Genomic DNA, 24,024 nt, shown 5'->3' with positions numbered 1-24,024 from the left:
ACTCTTTATAACTTTAAATTGTTTAAAAAATAACCCTGTTCCCGATACAAGAAAGGCACGTTTATACTTCAAATAAAAATTGATTGAAATCTGAAACATTAATATCTTGTGTAAAATTAATCATATTTCAACCAATCGCTATCAAGCAGGCGGCAACTTAGGTAAAGTGATTGTTTTAAATTTTTAAATAAAGATTAGGACTCATTACGAAATTTCGATTAATGCTCTTATTTCTAAAAACTTTTTAATCAATACCATTGATTATAAACCACCCACGATGGGTGGTTTATAATCAATGTCAATACATAATTTTTATATTTTAGATATTTAAAAAAAACATACGCGTACATTTCTAAAAAACAATAAAAAATGAGAGAGATTATCTGTTGGCAAGAATCTAATCCTGAACATACAGTCAATTTCACGTCAGCTCGTTTTATGTTTGTTTATCAACACTGTTCCCGTCATGATCAGTACAAATGACTAAATACCCAATTACCGTAGGTAGTTATTTAAACAAACAGGATATGTCTTGTAATATTGTCACTTAGCTTATTAGTTTCTTCAAAATTATCATCAATTTTAACCCGAAACATCGTCAACGTCAGAAATGCCATCATTAAAATCATTAGTAACTCACTTTTCGATTAAGTCGTGATCATCAATCAAGATACCTTGAGAAAACTTATCTTTCATCTAAAGCAACAGAAACGTTGAAGTGTGCGGTATGGGTTTGCGTTGTCAAAAGTGGGTGTCAAGAATTTCTTTATACATTTCATTCAACGAAATTAATGATACGAAACTAAATAGTATCAAACCATAATAACTGATTAAAGATACCAGCACATTAATAAAACTTTAATATTAATAGGCAAAGGAAACATTGTAAATGTATATATCATTTGAAAATCTTTGAAACTGTCGTCTAGTTATTTCGTAAATATTCTACGAAGTGCTAGCAATCATGACGATCAATGAGTTTTTTCTATTTTAACGTATTGCAAATGACGTTAATAGTTTATTCTATAAAATACACTACTCAACAACTGAAGTGGATAATTTTAAAATTCCTAAAATTAACATATAAAACTATTTTTAAAATAATTGCCTGTACTGTACTCTATATGCTATCTTTATTGCCAATATTTTTTGCATGTGGTTTTTTTCTCCCTATTCTTATCGGCCCTTATCTCGTACAAAGAGAGACATGTTGTTCCAAACATGATTATATCATTAGTATAAAAGTGCTTGTATTGGCTTTACCAGTTGTCAATAAGTCAAGAAATCCATTTATCATTTATCCATTTATTATTTAGCAACAAGAGGTTGCTATGAGGCTAAATGTGTCGCAAAGTGTAATAAGTCGTGCATGGAATCGCTTTGTAGCAACTGGATCTGCAACATACAGACATGGAGGAGGAAGAGAACAATCTACAACTTGTCGGCAAGACCGTTTTGTAGTTCATTCACGGCTTCCAGAATTAAGAGTGTCTTCAGGCATGCTACTGGAGGAGCGATTTCCAGTCAAACTGCCAGAAGACGGTTACATGCATCAAATTTAAGGGCTAGACGGCGCGCTACCCATCCACGACTAACTAGGGAGCAGCGTGCATGCAGATATCGCTGAGCGATGAAACACTATCAGTGGAACTTCGAAAATTAGAGGAATTGTCTCTTTACTGACGAGTCCAGATTTCGTTTATATACTAATGATGGCCGAATATTGGTGTGGAGAGAAAGAAGACAGCGTTACAATCAAAATCTGAGAGTCCCAACCACTCTTTTTGGAGGTGGATCCGTTTGCGTGTGGGGAGGCATATGTTTTGACGGTCGCACGGACTTAGTCGTCTTAATTAATGAGACAATGACTGCTACACGATATCGAGACAGAGTCATAGTACCAATAGTTGTTCCATTTTTTGATACAATAGGCGAACAATTTGTTCTGATTGATGATAATGCTCGCCCTCACAGTGCGAGAATTGTCAACGGGTGTATAGAAGCTCATGGCATTACAAGAATGGAGTGGCCACCGTGTTCAACTGATATGAATTGCATTGAACATGTTTGGGCCGAAATGTCTAGGCAACAAAACTGGCTCCTTCAACCGCCCCAAACCTTAGATCAGTTGGCCAATACATTACGCGCGATTTGGGAACGTATACCGCAGCAGTTTATCAATAATTTAATAAGAGGTCTTCCAAATAGAGTTAGAGCACTCAGGCGACACAGAGGTGGACCCACACACTATTAATTTTTCTTTTCGGGATATTAAAAATTGAGCAGGAATAGAAATTTTAGGTTGTTAATTTTACAATTTTTGTTTATTTTCTATTTTTTTTGGCTTAAAGAATTTCTTTCTTTCGGTTGATCTGTATGAAAATACGAAGTAAAAATAAATCTTTATTTATATCACTCCATTTTTCTATTTGACCTTATGAACAAAAAATAAAATAAACATTTTCATAATATACACTTCAGTTGTTGAGAAGTGTATTATGTATAATTTGTACTTTATTTGATAGATAATTTGTTTATTATACTTGAATTCAGTATTATTTCAGGTCAGTGTTACGAGTGGTACCAGACATAATTTTTCTTTAGGTAAACTTTTTATTGATAGGCTCATGCCTGTTTTATTTTGATTTTTAGCCTCCACTGATGTTGTAGGACCACCTTTTCCTCGAGCGTCCTAACGTTTTTCTTCCATTTGGCGATATGTCTCTTGCTATACTTACAGTTCTGTTTTTTGTATTTATTTTTGTATTTGTTACTAAGGCCTCTCGTCCACTGGATCCGGAAAGCTGCGAAATCAATTCGTCCGAATTCGGTTGAAAAATTCGGACGAAAGATCCAAACATGTGGTTTGAAGAGAAGCGCGTCCACTGGACCCGTACCGTTCGTATATTTTCGTCCGAATTCGGACGATGCCAGATCCGATCCCAGCCAGCATGTTGGGTTCTAATTGCGAAATAGTGCTAAACCTAGATCATACGAGATTGGCACAATGGACTGTGAACGGTTAATTTTTCGACTTTAGCATGAATTTTGTTAAGAATATATTGGAATGTATCCTTTTTCATTCGAAAATATGAGAAGTGGTGGTCATCGTCGATTTGGTACATCGTACCGCAAATGAGCAAATTACCCAAACTCCCACTTCTCTTCTTCGTCTATATTGCCTGACACGTCGATGAATAAAAGTAGATTGTTCCAAAAAGAAAAATTCTTCATCAGAATCAGAAAGACCGTTCCATAGAGAAATAATTACACTATAGAGTTCGGACGAATACTGAGGCAATAGACAATCGGCGTTCGCACAATTTCTTTATAACGACCTTCGTCCGAATTCGCAATCGGCGTTTGTACGATTTCGTTATAACGACCTTCGTCCGAATTTGCACCTTCGCAGTTCGCAGCTTTCCAGATCCAGTGGACGGGAGGCCTAACACTACATTACCAACATACACTAAGCATCAGAAAATGTTACCATATAATTCGAAAAAGCATTATATATGCAGTACCATATATTACTGTTTGAATGCTTAGACTTAATTGGTCTGGAGACGATTACATCAGATTTTTAAAAAATATTTATTATAATCAGATCTCTTCCATTAAGGTTGTTCAGTATATTTTAAGTTCCTATTAAGCGTGGTATCCGACAGGGATGTGTTGTCAGGGATGTCAACGATGTTGTTTTTTTCCTACTCGGAATTAGTGTTTAAAATAGCGTTAAACAATCCATAAATGTTACCGCCATAATGGGAGAGAGTCTAAAAGACGTTCAAACTCTGATAAATACATTTAACAATAAATGTAATGAAAGTAAAGTAAAGTTCGTGTAACCTTCTGGCTAATGTCTAGTGTTAGGGTTTTCAGGTCGCGCAAGCGCCCCTAACATGACCTAACGACTACTTTCGTAGCCGGGACCGACGGCTTTACGTGCCCTCCCAAGCCAGGTGGCAGCTCAGTTAAATTAGAAATTTAAAATTTTTTTTTTTGTCGGTGCCGGGATTCGAACCCAGTCCCTCCAGCTTGTTAAGCCAGTAACATAGCCACTGAGCTACGGCTGCCACAATGTAATGAAAAGGACTTAACCATCAACGCAAATAAAACGAAATGGATGGTGGTCGGAAAATAATATTGAAGACTTGGTACCTACTAAAACTAGATAACAAAAACCTGAATAGAGTAAAACACTTTAGATAGAGGCTACGAAAGCGCCATCCAGATTTGAACATGTATTTCTATGCTTAGCTGCTCGAACTTTCGAGAATTCGAACTTCTAATTGCCCAGAAAACAAATAAGCTAATAAAATTTGTATGGATCCCATCACAAATCAACATCGAGGATAATTAAGCAGCAGATAAAAGTACGCTGAGTGTAGCAACGGGTAAGGATAGTGGAATAGTAAGTGAATACTCACCATGTGACTTAACGTCGTGGCTCAAGTCGAAAGAGTTGTGCTTATGGAAATGCGAGTGATGCCATTCTAAACTTCAAAAATGACATAATTCCTTGGTAGCCAAGAACTGACAACCACCACCGCCTATAAACAGTGCTATCCAGACTACGTTCAGGACACTCAAGACTAACACATTCATACCTTTTCACAAACAGTGGCCGTCCCCAATGCGAATCTTTACATATTTACGAACACATCTTTAATTACCAAACATATATATATTAATAGACTGCCAACATTATTAATAACAGATCTCGTTGTCGTCTACCCAACAATTTATCCGAGATGCTAGCTGATTTGTGTCCGATAGAGAATCTAAAAGACTATCTTAAATCTATAAGTAGATACAGTTTGTCTCAAAATATATCGTCTTAACATTCTCGTTAAAGGATTAATGGTATTATTGGCATTATTAATAGATAAACACGTTTTAAATTTCTACCTGACCGCTCAGGGTTGAATCAGGTATGACTAATGTTGAGGGAAATAAAATTAATAGGTATCTAGTATCAGTCATTACGAATATGTACTTGCGACTGTGTGTATAGTATATTAGTAAAGTTTGTTTATAAAAAAATGTGTTTCGTCTGTGGAAAAATAATCGCTCGACATCTACTAAACATAATCGAAAGCGTTTGTCATTAGACGCAAAAGAAATAGTTAAAATGTATATGATACTTTAATAGATAGAGGCCTAATCAAAAAAGGTGATGTAAAAGAAACATTTTTACTTACAAAAACGACAATATCGTCGATAGAGGATATGGTAAGCAAAGAACCATTATCTCACCAAGATATTATAAGAAGAATAATATATTCCCTTAATGAAAATCAGATAATTCCTACATTAGATAGAAGTTACAGGAAGAAGCAACAGAAGATTCCATTACAGTAGTAATGGAATCACATAAACTGCGCACTTGGAGAACTGAGTATTTCCTTCCTATAATCCTCCCGGTCCAAGGCATGCTTCTCCTCCAAACCTCTCGATTCATCGAGATATATATACATCGAGACATATATCATATATCTGGATAAAATAAGGTTTGGTACTCATGATACAGTATACAAAGGATGGGTCGATTCTAGTAAAAACTGCCAGACGAAAGCACCTTCTAAATAACAACTACTAGAAGTGTTTAATGGATTTAGTATTAAAAAGCAATATGTCCGTGATAACTTCGCAAAGCAAATGGAACACACAGTGCTACATACAGTTTTCCCCAGTGTCATTGTGTATTTAATCCCATTGAGCATATGTGGCATCAAGTCAAAGTACCCTGAGTGACACTTTCATACCCTGAGTGATAACATGTCGGTAGAAAGTTGTAAAATTTTAGAATAGCATATTGTAAAAGATAAACTGTCCTACTTGTCTATGCAAAGTTATAATATACATTGTAATTAATCCTCTGACAGTGAAACAGAATTAGACATAGGAATAATATTTATTATTAATGTTTGTTATTATTATTATTAAACGATTCTAGAGCGATCAATTTAAGTAAAAGTAATAAAACATATTTTTTACAATAAAATAGGTGTCTTGAAATAAAATCGCTGTATTATTATTTTTACCTGGAGTCCGCCTCTGATGTTTTGTCACTAAGAACCGATAATTTTGGTTATTCCATTGATGACAATACCAATAATAACATTAATCCTTTAACAAGAGGAAAACCAAGACGATATATTTTAAGACAAGCTATACATCACAATGTATAACATATCTTATGTAGACGCTACTAACCTATAGTTGATGGGACATTCTTCTAAATAAAAATTAATAAAGCAGGTGTTTTGCAATTGTGATTTTTATATTCCTATATAAAATTCCTTTTATATTCCTAAAATTGGGAAAGAAAATTAAAAAAAGATCAAAGGTTGATCTACTAGGATAATAAATAAAAAATATATTGATTTTGCCATTATGTTAAAGTTAAACTAGCTGGTTAGGTAAAAACACATAAACAAAGTAAATGTTTAATATGAGACAGACATAAGTTTTTTATATAACAAGTAAATTAAAATTAATTGGATAAAAAGATCTCAAGTCGGATCTGTTTCCTTTTGATGAATGGATGTCCAAGTTTATTTCGGCTATCCTCTGCGGTCTATAATGTTACGTTTTAATGGTGTCAATAAATAATAGTTTTGTCAAAAAATGCGGTTTCGCGTTTCACTTTTATTATATTAATACACTTCTCTACTGCGTGTAACAATTTTTTCTCATGTCATGTTCTACATGGCCTGTACATGTGTAAGTATCGTGAGTTTTTAGCTGGACATGTCACGAGATCAAATAAGTCAATTTTCGTTTATAGAGAACCTTTCTAATGAAATTCGTGAGTGAAATATGTAATCCTCCGAAAAGTATGATAATAGGAACGCCGTTCGGTGTTTTGATTTACGGTGTAGACATTTATACTTGTGAGAAAAGTGCTAAGACTATTAGTTAAATATACTGTATTAATTTATGATGTTAGAGTTAATTAAAATTTACTTTAACATATGTGGAGGCGTATTTAAAACGCAAAAATATTTCCAAATAATTAAATAAATCAGAGTCCAAGTTTACAAAGACATAGGGTTTATTAAAAATCAATCTTTATATAACAGAATAGAGTAGAATTATTACACTACAAAATAACCTATTCTTTTATACAAAATCAAGATAAAAATGAAATCAAAATATAAATTAAATTATGTCTTTAAAAAATATATTAAGTTACGTTAAAAAAACTACATATTTTCAACAAACAGCGAAAACTTGTTTCATCAAGCATTTAACTAGCTTACAAAGTAGTCACAGATTTCTTAAAAATCATCAAAAACTTCTCTGTAAAAAATGATACAATAGACGGTACAGTAGATTAGCGCGAAGCTTTATACTATGGTAAAATATTTCAATAAATTATTATGTGTTTGCTTTTAACGCCACCTGCTAACGTATTAACAAAGCATACGTTGTTTACTTCCGACAGACCTGTCAAATTCAGACGAGATATTAAATCTCTCAATTAAAATAGGATATTTGTTTAGGGTGTTTTGAAGATTATCAAAAAACAGCTGAACGTTGTGTCGGTTGAAAGAAGTCTTTTCATAAATGCACGAAGCCAGTCGATACCGGCCATTCTACGTTCTGTCCATGATTTTGGTACATTCAATTTGTTTACTTTAGCTACATCAAATGCTATGCGTTTTACAGCTAAGGTGGTTTAGCCGTACGCCATATTACTGCAAGTTTTAATGCAGTTACACAGAATATCTTCCTGTTCATCTGTAAAAATTTTGTGCATCGACTAATTTGGTTGCATAGTGATTGATACATTTTCAGGATTATTTCTTTTCTTCTGCACATATCTCTGAAGGGTTTGAAATTTGACATGACAAATTGTTGTGCGGCTTGTCTTAATTAACAGCATTAACAGCATTGGACATCTGTTCAGCAGTCTTGCCAATTTTGGATACACAGTGAAACAGTCCCACTATGTACCAGTAATGCTTATCTCACTGTGTACTGTTGGACGTTATTTTGAAATTTACCATTCTGAAAAAGTACAAGTTATAAGTTATAAACAACAACGTACCTTGTTCACAACACCTGAAGCGCTAATATTCAGCTGAGATCACTCAATAACTGCTTATAATTTCAGCAAAATATTCCTCTGAATATTGGTTTAAATGTAACTTTATACTATCAAAAACACGTTTTAGTTAAACACATTTACACTATACGCCATATTGCAAAAATAACAATAGTAGTGATATCTGTGATGTAATAGCCCTCCTTAAGTAGATTGGGGAAGCAAATGGAAGAAAACTTTTGAATTTAAATTGTTTGTTTTACTTTGTACCGCGTCTCACTGTGTACCACCTTCCCCTACATTTGATAAAGAACTGAGAGTGCGCACACTATTTCTTGATTAAAACATCTTTATTATTTCTACTTTCTTCTCAACTGAGTAGATTTTATGAACTTTATTGTTTTTTAAATAATAAATCATAAAATAAAAATATTGAAAATTCAAATATTGTTAATATCTAACTCCATTGTGACCAAATGCAACCCGTTATACAGATTCTACACTACGTGTGGCCTAAATTTTACAACAATACTCTGGTAAATGTAAATCTATTTGCAAAATTTTGGAATGTGTTTAATTCCTAGAACAATTTTAACATTTGGTTTCAAGACAGATTCAGTCCTCCACAAATAGTTTCTCATAACTTTTAATGCAAAATTCAACAGTTTAAATATTTCACATTGAGTTTCATATGGCTCGTTTGATAATTCACTACTGGACATTGCATTAATGGCTCGTTCCTAGAACTATCGAGTATAATACAACAGTCGAATTTTCTTGCTTTAAATTTAAATTCTTTCCTGCCATGGACACAAATGTCGATGATGTTAATACTTAGATGAAGCTATTTCTTCCCTGTATGCTAAAGATTCGGTAATATACGCTTGAGCGACGAGACAGTTGATGACTTCAAACCACCATTGTTTTTTATTGTCATTAAGTCCCCCTCAGATTCAACTAAATATGTAGCAGACGATCTACGAGATGAATGACCTTTGTATGAGTTAGAACTTTTATGTTGAACAAAATTAGCAAATTAGGTATCATATAAAACTGATTCTGACCCACTAAACAGCTAAGTTTGCAATTTTTAAATCAAATCACGGAATTAAATTGACAGATATTTGATTACTTTTAAGCTTTCCGTAGCAACGCAGATCTAATGGTGGCTGTAAGGACAATAGCATAACGGCTACTAATTAATATATTTCAGTATTCAATCGTCGTTTTTTCCTCGAACTGACATCTAATACTTTTTTCTCTTGTGTCATAAATAACTATTATTACGTAATATTTCCCTAGGGCATAAAAATTCTTAAGCATTTTAATGCATTTTTTATTTATCTAAATATGGATATCTTCATTTATTTTAAACTCGTCTATTAAGTACGCCCATGTGGAGCAAGTTACTATTAAAGTACTGCTATTATTTTTACTCGTTGATGCAATCTGATAAATCTCTCGAGAAAACCGACACTACAGATTCCTAAGTACTTTTCTTTTGTCCTCGGGTGTATGTAGGTACTTACTTTCAAATATGTACTGCTCCTTTCTTTAGATTTTGATTTCAGTGTGATTAAAGCAATTATATGAGATGATTACAGGCAACTTAAACACTTTTGTGATGAACAAGCATTTGTTTTGAAAAGGTTCTTGATCTCGATTAGGTGATGTTATGGTCACGATAGCTTTTTTTATTAAAATAATTAATAGCAATAGCAAGCAATTCAAATTATGTCTTTAATATTCGTGAAAAAATAGTTTAAATTCAAAAAAATTATACAAATACTTTAAGATTCTATTTTTTGTTGAAATACAGCTTCCATTTTATAAAGGTTGATACTAATAAGTGGTGTGTATTTGTCGATTTTAATAACTCGAATTTTATTGTTATTGTGACCATATTGGTTCAATCATAGATGTATATTGCTTTTCTTCTATGTTGCCTTCTATTTTTAATTCTAGTACATCATTGTTAGTGACCTGGTATAAATGTCAAAAATAGACTCCCTTCTTCTTTTTATTTTTAATAGTGTCTTTATTATTTCAATTATTAATATATATATTCGTGGAAGAATTTGAGAAAAATATTGTGTACAAATATGTCCAAAAATCCAAGTATGGTGGAGATATCTAGACGATGTGTTCTCCATTTGACCTCATAGACCAGAAGCACGGAACAAATTTTTGATGGACGTCAGCTGTAAAGAAGAATCAATAGAATAATTCAAATTCACCATGGAAAAGAAAAACAATAACTTTACTACCATTTCTGAATGTGTTCATCACAAAGAAAAATATAGAATATGTAACTCAAGTCTACAAAAAACCAACCCACACCAACAGATATTTGAATTAATACTCAAACCACAATATCAATATCACTAAGAGAAACATCAAATCACTATAATGATAGAGCTTTATTTAAACACTTGCTTCAATGAAACTGCATTTCGGAAGGAAAAAAATCTGCTAACAAAGATTTTAATAAAAATTGATTATTCATTGTTATTTATAAACAAGAAATTGTAATAGATTAAACAACAAAATACCGAAAAAGCTCCAGAAATGCTCACAAGAAGTGATTTGAAGATAAAAACAATACATCTATAAAAGGCTTATCAGAAAAATGAAATAGGTTAGTAAAATAAACACAATATCACAATATTTAAAATAATTAACATATTAAGATCTATTCTTTACAACACCAGACCCAACACCACTTATAGATTCTGATTTTTTGCTAAACTACCTGCTAAATCGAACACATGTTCTGTAATCAATTTGCAAAATGTAAATACCTATTAACAATTATTGTTAATTATGATTATTCCATAAATGTAAATTTTTGATATAGCTCTCTTAATTTAATAAAGATTATTCAAATAATTATCATTGCTGTTGTTTCATTATTTTTTGGTATTACTTGAGGCTCAAGTGCCTAAAATATTTGCAAATTTCGACAGGCCAGAGGACATAATTTATTTAATTGCTTAGTTCTTCGCCACAAAAGCAGCTGACACCTCTGTGCTTTCGTAAACATTAGTTGGACAGGACAGAAATAAGATGTTATTCGCACCAGACGAACCTACAAGAATCATCCCCATTCGAGGACAAAATAATTCAACGTTGGACCTATTCATCACAAAAGGCGTCATAATAGAAGATGTAAGGGCGCACTTCGAATGCAGTTCGGGTCACAAACTGGTAACAGGAGAAATGACATCAAGAGTGGACCTTCCTACAATTGAACCAGTGGAAAGATGAAGATGGAAAGAAGCAAATTGGCCAAACTACAGAAGACAATTCAACCAAATGGAAATGAAGAAAGAATTCCAATCAACAGAAGAAGTGGAAAGAAAAATAGAAGAAATAACAAGAAAAATTCAACAAGCTATGGAGGACAACATACCCAAAGGATTGGCGAATGATATAGGTCTAAGCATTCCAAACAAACTGCAGAACATCATCAAAGACAGAATCAGGCCAGAAAAGCTTTTCAGAGGACAAGAAGACAGGAATTCAAGTACTACGGAGACAAACTTTCCAAAGAAATAAGAGTACGATTCAGAAGTCTTACTAAGAATAAATGGCACAACAACATCAGGAAAGCTGAAGAAAACCATAGAAACGTGTGGAAAATGCTGAAAGTCAAACGAAGAGGAAAACAAAAGATGCCCCAAATCATAGACGACGAGGAAACACACTGCGAAACACAAGGAAAATGCAGCCGCTAGAAGAATGGCAGCAACACACAGGCAAAACCAAAACATCTCGGATGCGAGAACCATAGAGGAAGTCAACCCAGAATACGAAAGGATCAAAAGAAGAAACGAGTTTTTAGTAGAGGAATAAGACTACACTAATCCAACAGAAATCGCCAAAATCATTGGAAGATTGAAAGGAATCAGAGCTCCAGGATCAGAAGGAATACAAAACATCGCCCTCAATACCAAAGAAGATTATAGTACAGCTGTACTATATCTTCTAAGTATTGCTTGGAAAAAGGACACTTTCCAAGTAACTGGAAACACGCCAAGATTATCCCCATACTAAAACAAAGAAAAGATGGAAGAAGACCAGAAAGCTACAGGCCAATATCACTACTGGAAATACTAGGAAATGTTCTGGAAAAAATCATTTATAGAAGACTGATGAAACACACGGAAAGAAGAAGAGTCATTCAGGAGGACCAATTCGGATTCAGAAGAGGAAGAAACTGCGAACTTCAGCTAGCAAGAGTCATCAGCGACACAAAGATAAGATTCAACAGAAGAGAGAGAGAGCAGGAATGGCCATCCTAGACATCGAGAAGGCATATGACACGGTCTGTAAGAAGGTACTAATATACAAGATGGACAGAGCTATTCATAGATATAGAATAGATATAGATATAGAATACAGAGAAGACACAATTCATCATGTTCACCCAGGAGATTAGTCTACCAGTGCTAGAAATTACAGTAGGAGCAAACAGGATCCAATCAGGAGAATCAGTCAAGTACCTAGAAGTCCACCTGGACAGAAGACTAAACTTCAAGTTACACACCCAAAAAACCAAGGTAAAAACAAACGCTGCTAAAACACTAATACTTCGCTGTATTTTTAGGTCCAGTCCACTATCAAAGGCCAAGAAGATTCAATTATACCAGGCCTACGTTAGATCGGTTATACTGTACTCTCTCCCAGTTTGGAGTTCCATCGCGGAGTACAACTGGAAGAATCTCGAAGTAACAGAACCATCATGCTATAGGATCATCGATGGATCAACATGGGAAGAGCGTATAACAAACGCAACCATCAAAGAAAGGCTCCAGTATACACCACTGAGGGAGCTGGCTGAGAAAAGGACAAGATACTTCTTCCACAAAGCCACAAGAAGACTCCTTAAGACCAGAGACATCCTCGCGAAAAATCGGACCCAGAGGATCTTCAGAACAACGCATAGACTGATCGACTATCTGATCAGGGTTCAGCCGGGTGGTTGCCAAAGACAACCAATTAGGGAAGTAGGTACGATGCCAAAATCATGTACCTATAGAAGAAGAAACCAAGGAGTCCATGACAGAAACATTCCGAGAGGAAGAAAACCAACATCAGGCGGTGCAACAGCGGGACGTCAAGAAGAAATTCCATTCATTTTCTTCGTAGTCGTCCTCTTTTTTCTTTTTGTGCCAGCTTTAGTATTTATTAATTATTTGGGGACTCTTCCTTCCTGCATTCTAGCTACGTGTTCGAGCCATCCTTTTTGTTGTCCATGTTGTCCATATATTTGAATTGATTGTATTATTGTTTTTCTTTATCAGATATGCCCATCTTTTATACATCCATATATTCTTCTGAATATCTTTCGCTCCCATCTATCTAGCTTTAGTGCTATGGTTTTACTTAAGATCCAGGTCTTGCTAGCATAAAGAACCGTCGGTCGAATAACCTTTGTATATATTCTTCTTTTTGCTGCTATCCATACATATGTAGTACTAACTTATAAAACATGAAACAAACATAACATAATAACTATGTTCTCTTGTGGGTACGCTAGATGCACTTACAACCTTAGTAACAAATATTCAAAATAATTTCTCTAGAAATAACTTTCTTCCAACAATTTTTATTGATATTGAGAAAGCATATGACACCTTAAACTTAAATATTTTGAGTAAAAAAATGATTATTGATTTTAACATTCCTAAGGCAATAGTGTATGCTATTATCGGATTATATTCAGAAAGACATGTTTATGTCAGGGATTTTAACAACCATTTATTAGGCCCAAGATATGTTTTCACAGGAATTCCACAAGGAGCTGTCTTAAGTCCTTTTCTTTTCAATTTATACACAGCTGACCTACATAAATTAAAGTTGGAAAAATATCCTTTTAAGATCATCCAATATGCAGATGACTTCTGCATTTACTGTGAAACAAAGAAGAGAGATGAAGCTTTTGGATTTTTAATGGATACCTACAACGTTGTAGAAATATGGTTGGAAGAAAATCACCTTCAGCTGTCGGCCACAAAATCAGCAGTGACCATTGTCAGTAGACATAATATTCCCAATATCGAAACATTTATAGTAAAACAGCGAGAAATTCCTTTTAAAAAGGTAATTAAATATTTGGGCATTATACTGGATTACAAGCTTACATGGAAATTTCACATAGAATATATGTTAAATAGATGTGAAAAAGGCCTAAACTTTCTGAAAATGACAACTAAAACTTGGTGGGGAACAGATGTTCAGACTTCCTTACTTTTTTATAGAACTTACATTCGCTCTATCATAGATTATGGATGTTGGTTATATGGATCTGCCAGCAAGAACTTACTAAACAAATTAAACATATTTATAAACCAGTGTTTGCGTATCTGTATTGGTGCCATGAAGACAACTCCTATTGAGCCCCTTTATGTTGAAGCATGTGAGCCTCCAATTTCTCTTAGAAGACATTTCTTGGCCGAAAAATTTTTACTGAAAATTAAACACCAGAACACTTTCCTTTATACCGAATTAACAAATTTAAACAATTATGATTTAACGAATAAATATTGGATTAAGAAAAATTCTCCAACCCTATGTGAAGCTCTTAGAGAAAACACAGTTTGTGCTGATGAAGCTATTAATTTAAAATCACACACAGATAAAAATGATTTTGAAGCTCTTTTTTATAGCGTTAAATTTATTAAACCAAATTATGTTAACACTGGAAGAGCAAATAACAACATTATAACAAGCATCTTATCCAATTGGGATTACTACAGTACTATCTACACGGATGCCTCCAAATCAGAAGACGGTACAGGATGTGCCTTTTACATCCCCATGGAGAAGGTAGAAAAAATGTTCAAATTAAAAGCAAATATTTCCATATTTAGTACGGAAGCAATTGCCATATATCAAGCCCTACTTTTTGTTTCTAACAGAGATTCCTCTGTTATTATTGTTTCAGATTCCATGTCAGTTCTCACAGCCATTAACCAACCTTTTGTTCCAACCACATACTCCAATCCCTACATTTAACTAATTAAAAAATTAGTTAAACACTTTAAGGAAAATAAAAAAAATGTAATATTTATATGGGCCAAAGCACACAGTGGAATTAAACATAATGAACATGTGGACCAACTAGCCAAATTAAGTATTTATTCAGTGGATACCACAGAATTTCTACCCAGTATTTCTGATTTGGTTGCTTCACGCAAGGCAGTTTTAAAATATAAATGGAGTGACCTATGGTCTGAGTTTTGTTTTACCAACCCAAATAGATACACTTCTTTACACACAACTGTCCCTGTTGCACATTGGCACAGAACTTATAATGTCCCTAGGCGTTATATAACAACCATATCTAGGCTTAAATTTGGACATGCTTGTTTTCCTGCTCATCTTGCAAGGATTCATGTGATCGAGAGTAAAAACTGTGTGGAATGTGGAGTAGAAGGTGACCTAGATCATGTAATTTTTGGTTGTGCCAAATATAATTTGGAATCCACCTTATTATATAATAATATAGTTCGTATTACCGGTAAATCTCCGTTTAACGTTTTATCTGCCCTAGCGACTCAAAATAGATTAATTTACGATTGCATAATCGATTTTTTGACCAAATGTAATATTTTTTTTTACCTTTGTTTTCTCTAATTTATATGTTTAATCCTATTTACCGTGGCCTAGTTCTGTGTATGTTATATATTATAATGTCCTGATGGTCCCCTGGACGTGAAACGAGTGACCCATGTTAATTGTATATGTTTATGGATATATATGTGTATGTATTATTTATATTTTTTCTCTTCTTTTTGTTAAATGTTGTAAATTTATCTATTTTAGTCTATTCGATTGCAAATAACTCAAAAACTTTTTACTGTACCTAATGAGATTAAAAGATCATGTAACTGGCTGTATGGCAAACTGCCGAAGCCAAAAAAAAAAAAAACTATGTTCTCAGAGTGAAGGTTCTTTAAACCTTCGAATGAGAATCTTAAAATGCTCTATGGATTTGGTCACTTAAAGTAAGATCTGTGAAAATAATCCATTTTTTAACTGATTTTCATCCTGTCAAGCATTTGTTGTAAATCCTCGAGACATCCCGCCATTAGAATAGTGTCGTACAGTATTTTATTGATTAGATCGACCAGTTTTATTCTTGTAGTTAGTTCTTCTAGTGCTTTTTTGGATTATTTTTTCGGAATATATTATATTGAACAAAGTAGGAGATACAACACATCCCTTGTTGTTCTCCTTTACCACAGCCATCTGATGTTAATAGAGGGTGCCAATGGTCCTGATGTCTCCCATGTTTAAATCGTTTTCAAGTAAGTTACCGATTATATCTGCCTCAGTCATGTGCGAAAAGATCATTTTGTGTACGTGTTAGGAAAATAACTATTATATCAAACCACCCTTGAAAAACAAAAGCGTTTTAAAACACTGGAAAAAATGTTCATTGAATATTCATCAAATCTACTAATTAATTATTTTGTGTTCTATATTTCAGATTGTTTTAATTTATATAGTTACGTTAAATAGTCAATTTATTATAAATATAGCATTCCCTGTAAAATTAATATTGTTGAATCAATCTATTCCTGACGGTTTTTATTAATCAGAACTAAAATATTGTCATTAATTATAACATAATGGTATTCCTATTAATTTTAGACCAAAATACAACCATGTGTTAAAACACGTTCTTCAAAAAACTATATCAAATTTTTTGTTAAATTTAAAACCACAAATCAACAGCGATCATCATGATTTATTAAAACTGAACAGTGTAAAAAATAAGACACTTTTTGAACACTATCATCAATTTAATTGGGAGAAAGGCTTTCGGTCGTAGGTAGTGTATTAGACCATCTACAAGTAGAAGATTAATGTTTTAAGAAAAAGTAAATATTCTTGATCAGTAAGACTGAAGAAAGATAACGATGTATCGAATAGTCAACAATAACAGCCTTTCCCGAAATAGCTGCTGCTCTAGCGGTGTTAACAGAAGGGTATTATTATATTCTCATTTAAAATAATAAAGCGTTTTGATAGCTAATGTTGGTAATCTTTGCAAATGTTCTGAATATTGTAACTTAAATATATATATATATATATATATATATATATATATATATATATATATATATATATATATATATATATATATATATATATTGAAAAAAATGGAAGAGAATTCAAAAGAAGTCAAAGAAGACATGAAAAAAATGGAACAGAAATTGGCTAAGAATTATAGAAAATTGGAAAAGAAAATAGAAGATAATAATAATAAAATTGTAAAACAAATAGAAAAACAAATGGATAAAAAACTTGAAGCTGCAGAGAAAAAAGTAGCAAATGAAATAAAAAAATATACGGCATGACTACAAAAAAAGGATAGAAAATGAGAGGACAGAAGTAAATAGGATTATCCAAAATAATAAGATAGATATAGAACAGAAAATAGAGTTGCAGAAATGTAACTTAGAAGTAAAAATTAACGAAGACAGGAGAAACACAGAAGAAAAATTAGACGATATACAACAAAATATCCAAATAAATAGTAATCAAATAAGAAATGTGGAACAGAGAATAGATGATATTTCACAAATGAGAGACATAGGGAGACCTTACTTAAATTTAACAAATTAGACTGGGATTAAATTCTCTGGTAATATAAAAAATCTGCATCCTAGAGTATACATAAATAGTTTAAAACATAAATTAAGATTAGTGAATAATATTAATGATATTAAAGATTATATTAGAATGACATTAAATGACAATGCATCAACTTGGTTTGCTAGTATTGAAAATTATTTAGATAATTTTCAAACATTTGAAAATAAATTTTTAAATGATTATTGGGGTGAATTAGAGCAAGCCAAATTTAGAGAAATTCTATATTTTGGAAAGTATAATCACAATTTAAGATCAAATATGGTAGATTATGCATTAAAACTGATAACAGTTGCAAAATATTTAGAACCACCACTTAGAGAGGATGAAACATTTTGATGCTGATGTTGTGCAAACAGTAACTGTACAAAATATTCAAACAATAGAGAGTTTTATTAATTTTATTCAAAGAATACAAAGAGGTAATATGGCAAGTAATAATGATAACAATGATAGGATAAATAATAATTGCAAATGTGAAATAGGGTTATGTGTTAGTTTAAAATGTTTAGTTTACATATAGTTACTGATTTAAGTTTATATTCTGATCTGAAAGGCCTAAATGTCGATAAAATTCTCGATAGAAAAGTAAAGAATTCTCCAGATCACGGAGGATAGCCTGTTTGCGAAATGGACTATTCCAGAAAATTCAGATATGTAGGAAATAGAGCAAATCGAATATGATTTCTTGCCAGATGGTTCTGGAACATTGAAAGGGTATAAATACTCGGTGATTTGGATTCAAAATGGCCAGTCAGTTAGTAAGAAAGTTAGTTACAGTTATGAAGTCAGTATAAAGTCAGTCGGTCCTATTTTCAAGATAGTTCAAGATAGAATACAGTCAATCAGTTGGTGAAATGTTCAATATAGTGAGTTCAATGAAGATTAAGAAACAGAATAAAGAAAATATTATTGAAGATTAAAAATTATGTTATGTATAAATGGTGATTGGATAATGGAAGGAAGTATTAATTGAAAATTAAAATTATATAATATATTTGGTGATTGGATATTGGTATATTGAAAAGAAGAATAAATATAAATGCTGTTAAAAAGAAAAATATTTTAAATTGGTGGAAGCTGATAATTGGAAAAAGTAATTTCACAAAAACAAGGATAACCGAGGCTGAGAAAGAAGACATTGAGTGGTGATTAAAATCTTTATTTTGGAGAACATTTTTATTTAGGCATTCAGTGAAAGAAAGGTACAAAATTTTGTTAATATAATTTAGTTAGTTAATTTAATTAATTAATTTAGTTAATGTAATATAGTTAGTGTCATAAGAATTTCAATTTTAAAGATAGTTTATTTTAAATTTTACATTGGTTATGTTAGATATATATATATATATATATATATATATATATATATATATATATATATATATATATATATATATGTGTGTGTTTCATAATAGATATAATAAAGATAATTTCAAAAAGTGCTTACAAACTAATTCTTTGAGAACCGCGATAAAAACCCTATATATATTATTAAAAACACTCATTGCTCATCATTCACAAACAATACATCATAACAATATATATATATATATATATATATATATATATATATATATATATTAACGCTACTGTCTTAATGGATAGAGATCAATATCTTAGTATAAGACAATCATTACTAGATGATAGTAGATATTATCAGCCGCTTACCTCCAACCCAAGTTCTAAATTTACTAATAATTTAGAGAATACAAATATAGACAATCCCTTAAATAAATTAATAAATAATTATGATTGTTATACACTTAAATTTAGTGTCTTCCTAAAATATATAAACGGCAGTTGAGCATTAGACCTATTGTTTCCACTATGAACTCTCATTACATCAACATTGCCAAGTTTTTAAAAGAAATCTTATTTTAATCTTGTGATTATAATAATAATTATAACATTTTGGATTATTTCCAGTTTGGTACAGTTTAGTACATTTTGGTAAGTTTTGACGTTGTTTCACCAATACACCTCTGTAATCACTTCATTTAGTAACTTCTGTTTGCAGAATTATTAAAATTGGTTTTTGATACTATTCTTTTTATTTTTATTGGCAAATATGATTTACAAACACTTAGACCACCTATGAGTTCCTCTAATTTACCTATCCTTGTGAATTTTGTTTTAGATAACCTAATCTCTGATCATTTAACGTTGTTGGATTTTCAAATCTCTTATTAATCGTTATGTGAATGACCTATCTCTAGCATTACCACTAGACATAAGCTTCTAAAATTGTCAAAGAATCATAACAATGAAAGAATTAATGATTTCCAAATTATCGGTTTGAGTCATTCGAAAATTCCCAACATTAACGAAAGTTAAAAAATACCCTGTAAACATATCCTTTATATACGTCGAGGGTCAGGGGGGTGATTTCTGAATTTTAAGGAACCATTTACGAGCCGAGTGATTCAAGGGGGTAAGTGGACATCAGTTCGAATCCAGTATTGGATGAGCGCTAGGCTCCTGTCCGCGCTAGCCTTACCTCAGAAGGTTTAACACAGTCGGTATATTAATAAGTTTACTCAGTTCGTGTCAATTTTGTATCACCGACAAGTTATCTAGTCTTTTGCACATAAATTCAAACTAAATTTCATAAATCAGCTATCGTAAGCAAGTTATCGACGTCCAAAATACGTTGTTGTAATTGTTTAAATAGACTTGTTAACACGTTCTTTTAAAACTTTCATTTGTCCCAGTTTTCTGGGTGGTCCTTCAAATAAGTAGGACATAGTCCTATACAAATTGAACCTATTTCCCTAAGGACAAAACTTGTTCCCCAAAGGAAAAAACCAGCGACCTATGACTGGTGCGCGAAACAAAGGCATCAGGACAAGGTGTAAGGACAAACACACCTGCATCTTCGCTCAATCACTTTGCCGAGTACACTGGCATTACAGCCAATATCCATATTTTATTATATACGCGTAGAAATAATATTTAAAGATTTCTATTAATGTTAACTTAAAGAAATACACAATAATATGTTTCATTTAATTTGTATAAATGCATTATAAAGCATTTTTATGAAGAACATTTGTTCGAAACACACTGTAACTGTAATCGAACGAAGGTGATATATTGGTAACACTTTTTTGACAATTGCGGTGTTAACTAATGTTAATAAGTAATGAAAAAAGTGTTGTTTTTGTTTAAGTATTTCATTTTACATCTTTATACGACGTATACAAGCGGCTCAAATTGTTTTGAACAAGATTATTTTTAAACTCTTGTTTTGTTTATATTTATTTACATTAAATATTAATTTGTTTTGTTGTATAATCCACTTTTGCAATAATTATGTGACCTTCTTCTTCTTCTGGTTCCTATCCGTTTCGGATGTTGGAAATCATATTGGCAATCATGACCTTGCTCGCTGCGGCTCGAAACAGCTCCGTTGAGGTTTTCTTAAACCATGTTCTTAAATTCCGCAGCCATGATATTCTCCTTCTACCGGGTCCTCGCTTACCTTTGACTTTACCTTGCAATATAGACTGCAGCAGGGAGTAACGGTGCTGATTTCTCATAACGTGTCCCAGATATTGCAATTTTATGCGTTTGATCGTAAACACAATCTCTGGTTCCTTCTTCATTTTTTCTAGAACTTCCTTGTTCGTGATCCTTGCTGTCCATGATATTCTCAGCATTCTTCTATAAAGCCACATCTCAAATGCTTCAAGTTTTTTAATAGTGGTGTCTGTAAGCGTCCATGCCTCCGCCCCGTACAACAACACAGAGAAAACATAGCATCTCAAATGTCTCATTTTTGTATCCAGGGATATGTTGTGACTTTTGAAGATGGCGCTCATTTTGTTAAAGACCGTTCTTGCCTTTCCTATGCGGCACTTTATTTCCTGTACATTGCTCCACTGTTCGTTTATAATAGTTCCCAGGTAGCAATACTGTTTTACTCGCTCTATCTGCGTCCCATTAATGTATAGATGAGCCCCATTTATATTCTCCTTGCTGACAATCATTTGTTTGGTTTTGTGGGTATTAATGTTTAGTCCGTACTGTTGACTGTACTCGTTTATTCTGTCCATTAGCCTCTGAAGTCCCTCTAAACTATCTGCTATCACCATGGTGTCGTCGGCATATCTAACATTGTTTACTCTTTCACCATTTAGAAGGATGCCTTCGTCTATTCCGTAAAGAGCCTCGTTAAAAATTTTTTCTGAGTACATATTAAATATCAACGGCGATAGAATACATCCCTGTCTAACTCCGCGTAGTATTTTTATGTGATCTGTTTCTTCTCCGTTAATTTTCATGTATGCGGTCTGATTCCAGTATAGTTCTGAAATTATTCTGAGGTCTTTGTCATCCAGGTCTGCTTCTTTTAAAATGTTTATCATCTTTTGATGTTGAACTCTGTCAAATGCCTTTTCATAGTCGATCAAGCACGCGTATACGTCGCAGTTAACGTCCCTGCATCTTTGAATCAGTACCTGTACTCCGAAAAGTGCCTCTCTGGTACCCACTGCGTTAATGAAGCCGAACTATCTGTCTGATATTTGTTCCTCGCACTTCTTATAAATTCTTCCATGGATGACTCTAAGAAACAGTTTCAACATGTGGCTCATTAGGCTGATTGTTCGATATTCTTCGCACTTTTTAGCCCCCTGTTTTTTAGGTATCGCTATGAATTCTGATTCTAGCCATTTATCAGGGATGATTCCTGTATTGTATATTTTATTGAAGACAGCCGTGATCCAATTTATTCCTTCATCCTCCAAGAGTTTTAAAAATTCAGCTTCGATATTATCAGGCCCTACAGCTTTTCTGCTTTTCATCCGTTTTATTGCTTCTTCTACCTCGGATTTAAGTATGTCCGGGCCCGTCATCCTCTCTGAAAATGGATGCCTATAATCCGTTCTTTGATCTTGAAAAAGTGTCTCCAAATATACTCTCCATTTGTCCTTCATCTCTTGGGTGTCAATGATTAATTTTCCATTGGTGTCTATGAGTTTCATTTGTGTTCTCTTTTTAAAAGTACCCGTTATTTCTTTTACCTTTTTGTGTACATTAAAATTATGTGACCTATTTGATTTAAAATGGATTCAGGATTTTTTTATACTTTGTCAACTATGTCAACTTCGATCTCTGTCAATGATAATGACGTGCAACGGTAAGTAAATTAGATGGACTGTACTTAATTCCCTTAGTACATATTATACAGATTGAACCAATTTAAAACGGAACATACAATTTAATATATATCTGTTTGAACTGCATTTGAAATAGTGGACCAATATAAAACTTGGACAAAAATAAATCCATACCCGGTGATAGACATTGTATAAAATATCGTTCAACTATCAGTCTCCTTTAAAGGAAAGAGGAGCTTGCCTAATAGTCGGAGAGATAGAGCCGAAATTTTGAACTGATCAGTAATATGACATTTCTCTATTGGAATATATTCATTGTAACTGGGTTAAGACTTTGCCTTACAGGCGGACGCCCCTCGTGGTACAGGGGGTGGCTATACAGGGATGAAGTTGTAATTTTTTTCGGAAAAATTAACGATCGATAATATGGCTAAACATTTGCCCAGAGTAAGATCTTGGTATAACTAGACGAAATCCCAAAGGGCTGACACGAGAGTGGATACATAAGGGGTGGCGGACAGGGGTGAAGTTGTAATTTTTTGGGGAAAAATTAACAATAAGTAATATGTCCGCCATTTTCATGGCTCAATATTTAGCCCCTAAAAACTATAAATCCAAAAGGGCGGACAGCTGGGTTGGTACAGAGAGCCATAAAACGGGGTCAAATGTACCACTTGCCTGCGCATTTTAGGTCTCGGCAACAATTTTCAAACTGATTTTATTATGATATTTTTATACCGATTGATTTGAAAATTTGTATGCTTACTTCTGTTACTATACTGAAGAGAGCCAAGTAGAATGAAAATTTTCGTAATTTTTTGAGGTAAAATCTAATTTGTAGAATTCTTTCGATTTTCTGTCAGTTATACCATGATTTTTTTCCAAAAATTTTCAAACGATTTTTCCGATACGAAAAAAAAATTTAGAAAAACTTTAAAAATTTCGTCATTTTTCTCACTCTCATTGATGTAATTAAATTCATCATCTTCGTCACTTTCACTTTCAATAATATCACATTCATTATCTGCTTCATTTTCAATCACTACTTCATGAACTGATTCTGGCATCTGAGGTCCACTAAACCATTTGAATTTATATGTTTCATCTTCAAACTCCCAACCATGTTCTTCAACAATCAATTCTGTTGGTACTTTTTTATGAGCATTTGTCCAAATATTT

General features: G+C 32.9%; 1 protein-coding gene across 1 annotated transcript in view; it reads right to left on the bottom strand.

Annotated features, from left to right (window-relative positions):
- Nucleotides 1-5,416: 5,416 nt before the first annotated feature.
- Usp12-46 (Ubiquitin-specific protease 12/46) overlaps nucleotides 5,417-24,024 on the bottom strand; it is a 235,393-nt gene continuing 216,785 nt past the window's right edge. The window contains exon 9 of the transcript XR_011950403.1: nucleotides 5,417-5,452. The gene's annotated coding sequence lies outside the window, so the exon portion shown is untranslated. The remainder of the gene's footprint in view (nucleotides 5,453-24,024) is intronic.

This window comes from Diabrotica undecimpunctata, chromosome 3 (genome assembly GCF_040954645.1).
Source record: "Diabrotica undecimpunctata isolate CICGRU chromosome 3, icDiaUnde3, whole genome shotgun sequence".
In the NCBI taxonomy this organism is placed as follows: Eukaryota; Metazoa; Arthropoda; class Insecta; order Coleoptera; family Chrysomelidae; genus Diabrotica; species Diabrotica undecimpunctata.
This window is presented reverse-complemented; position numbering and strand designations above follow the sequence as displayed.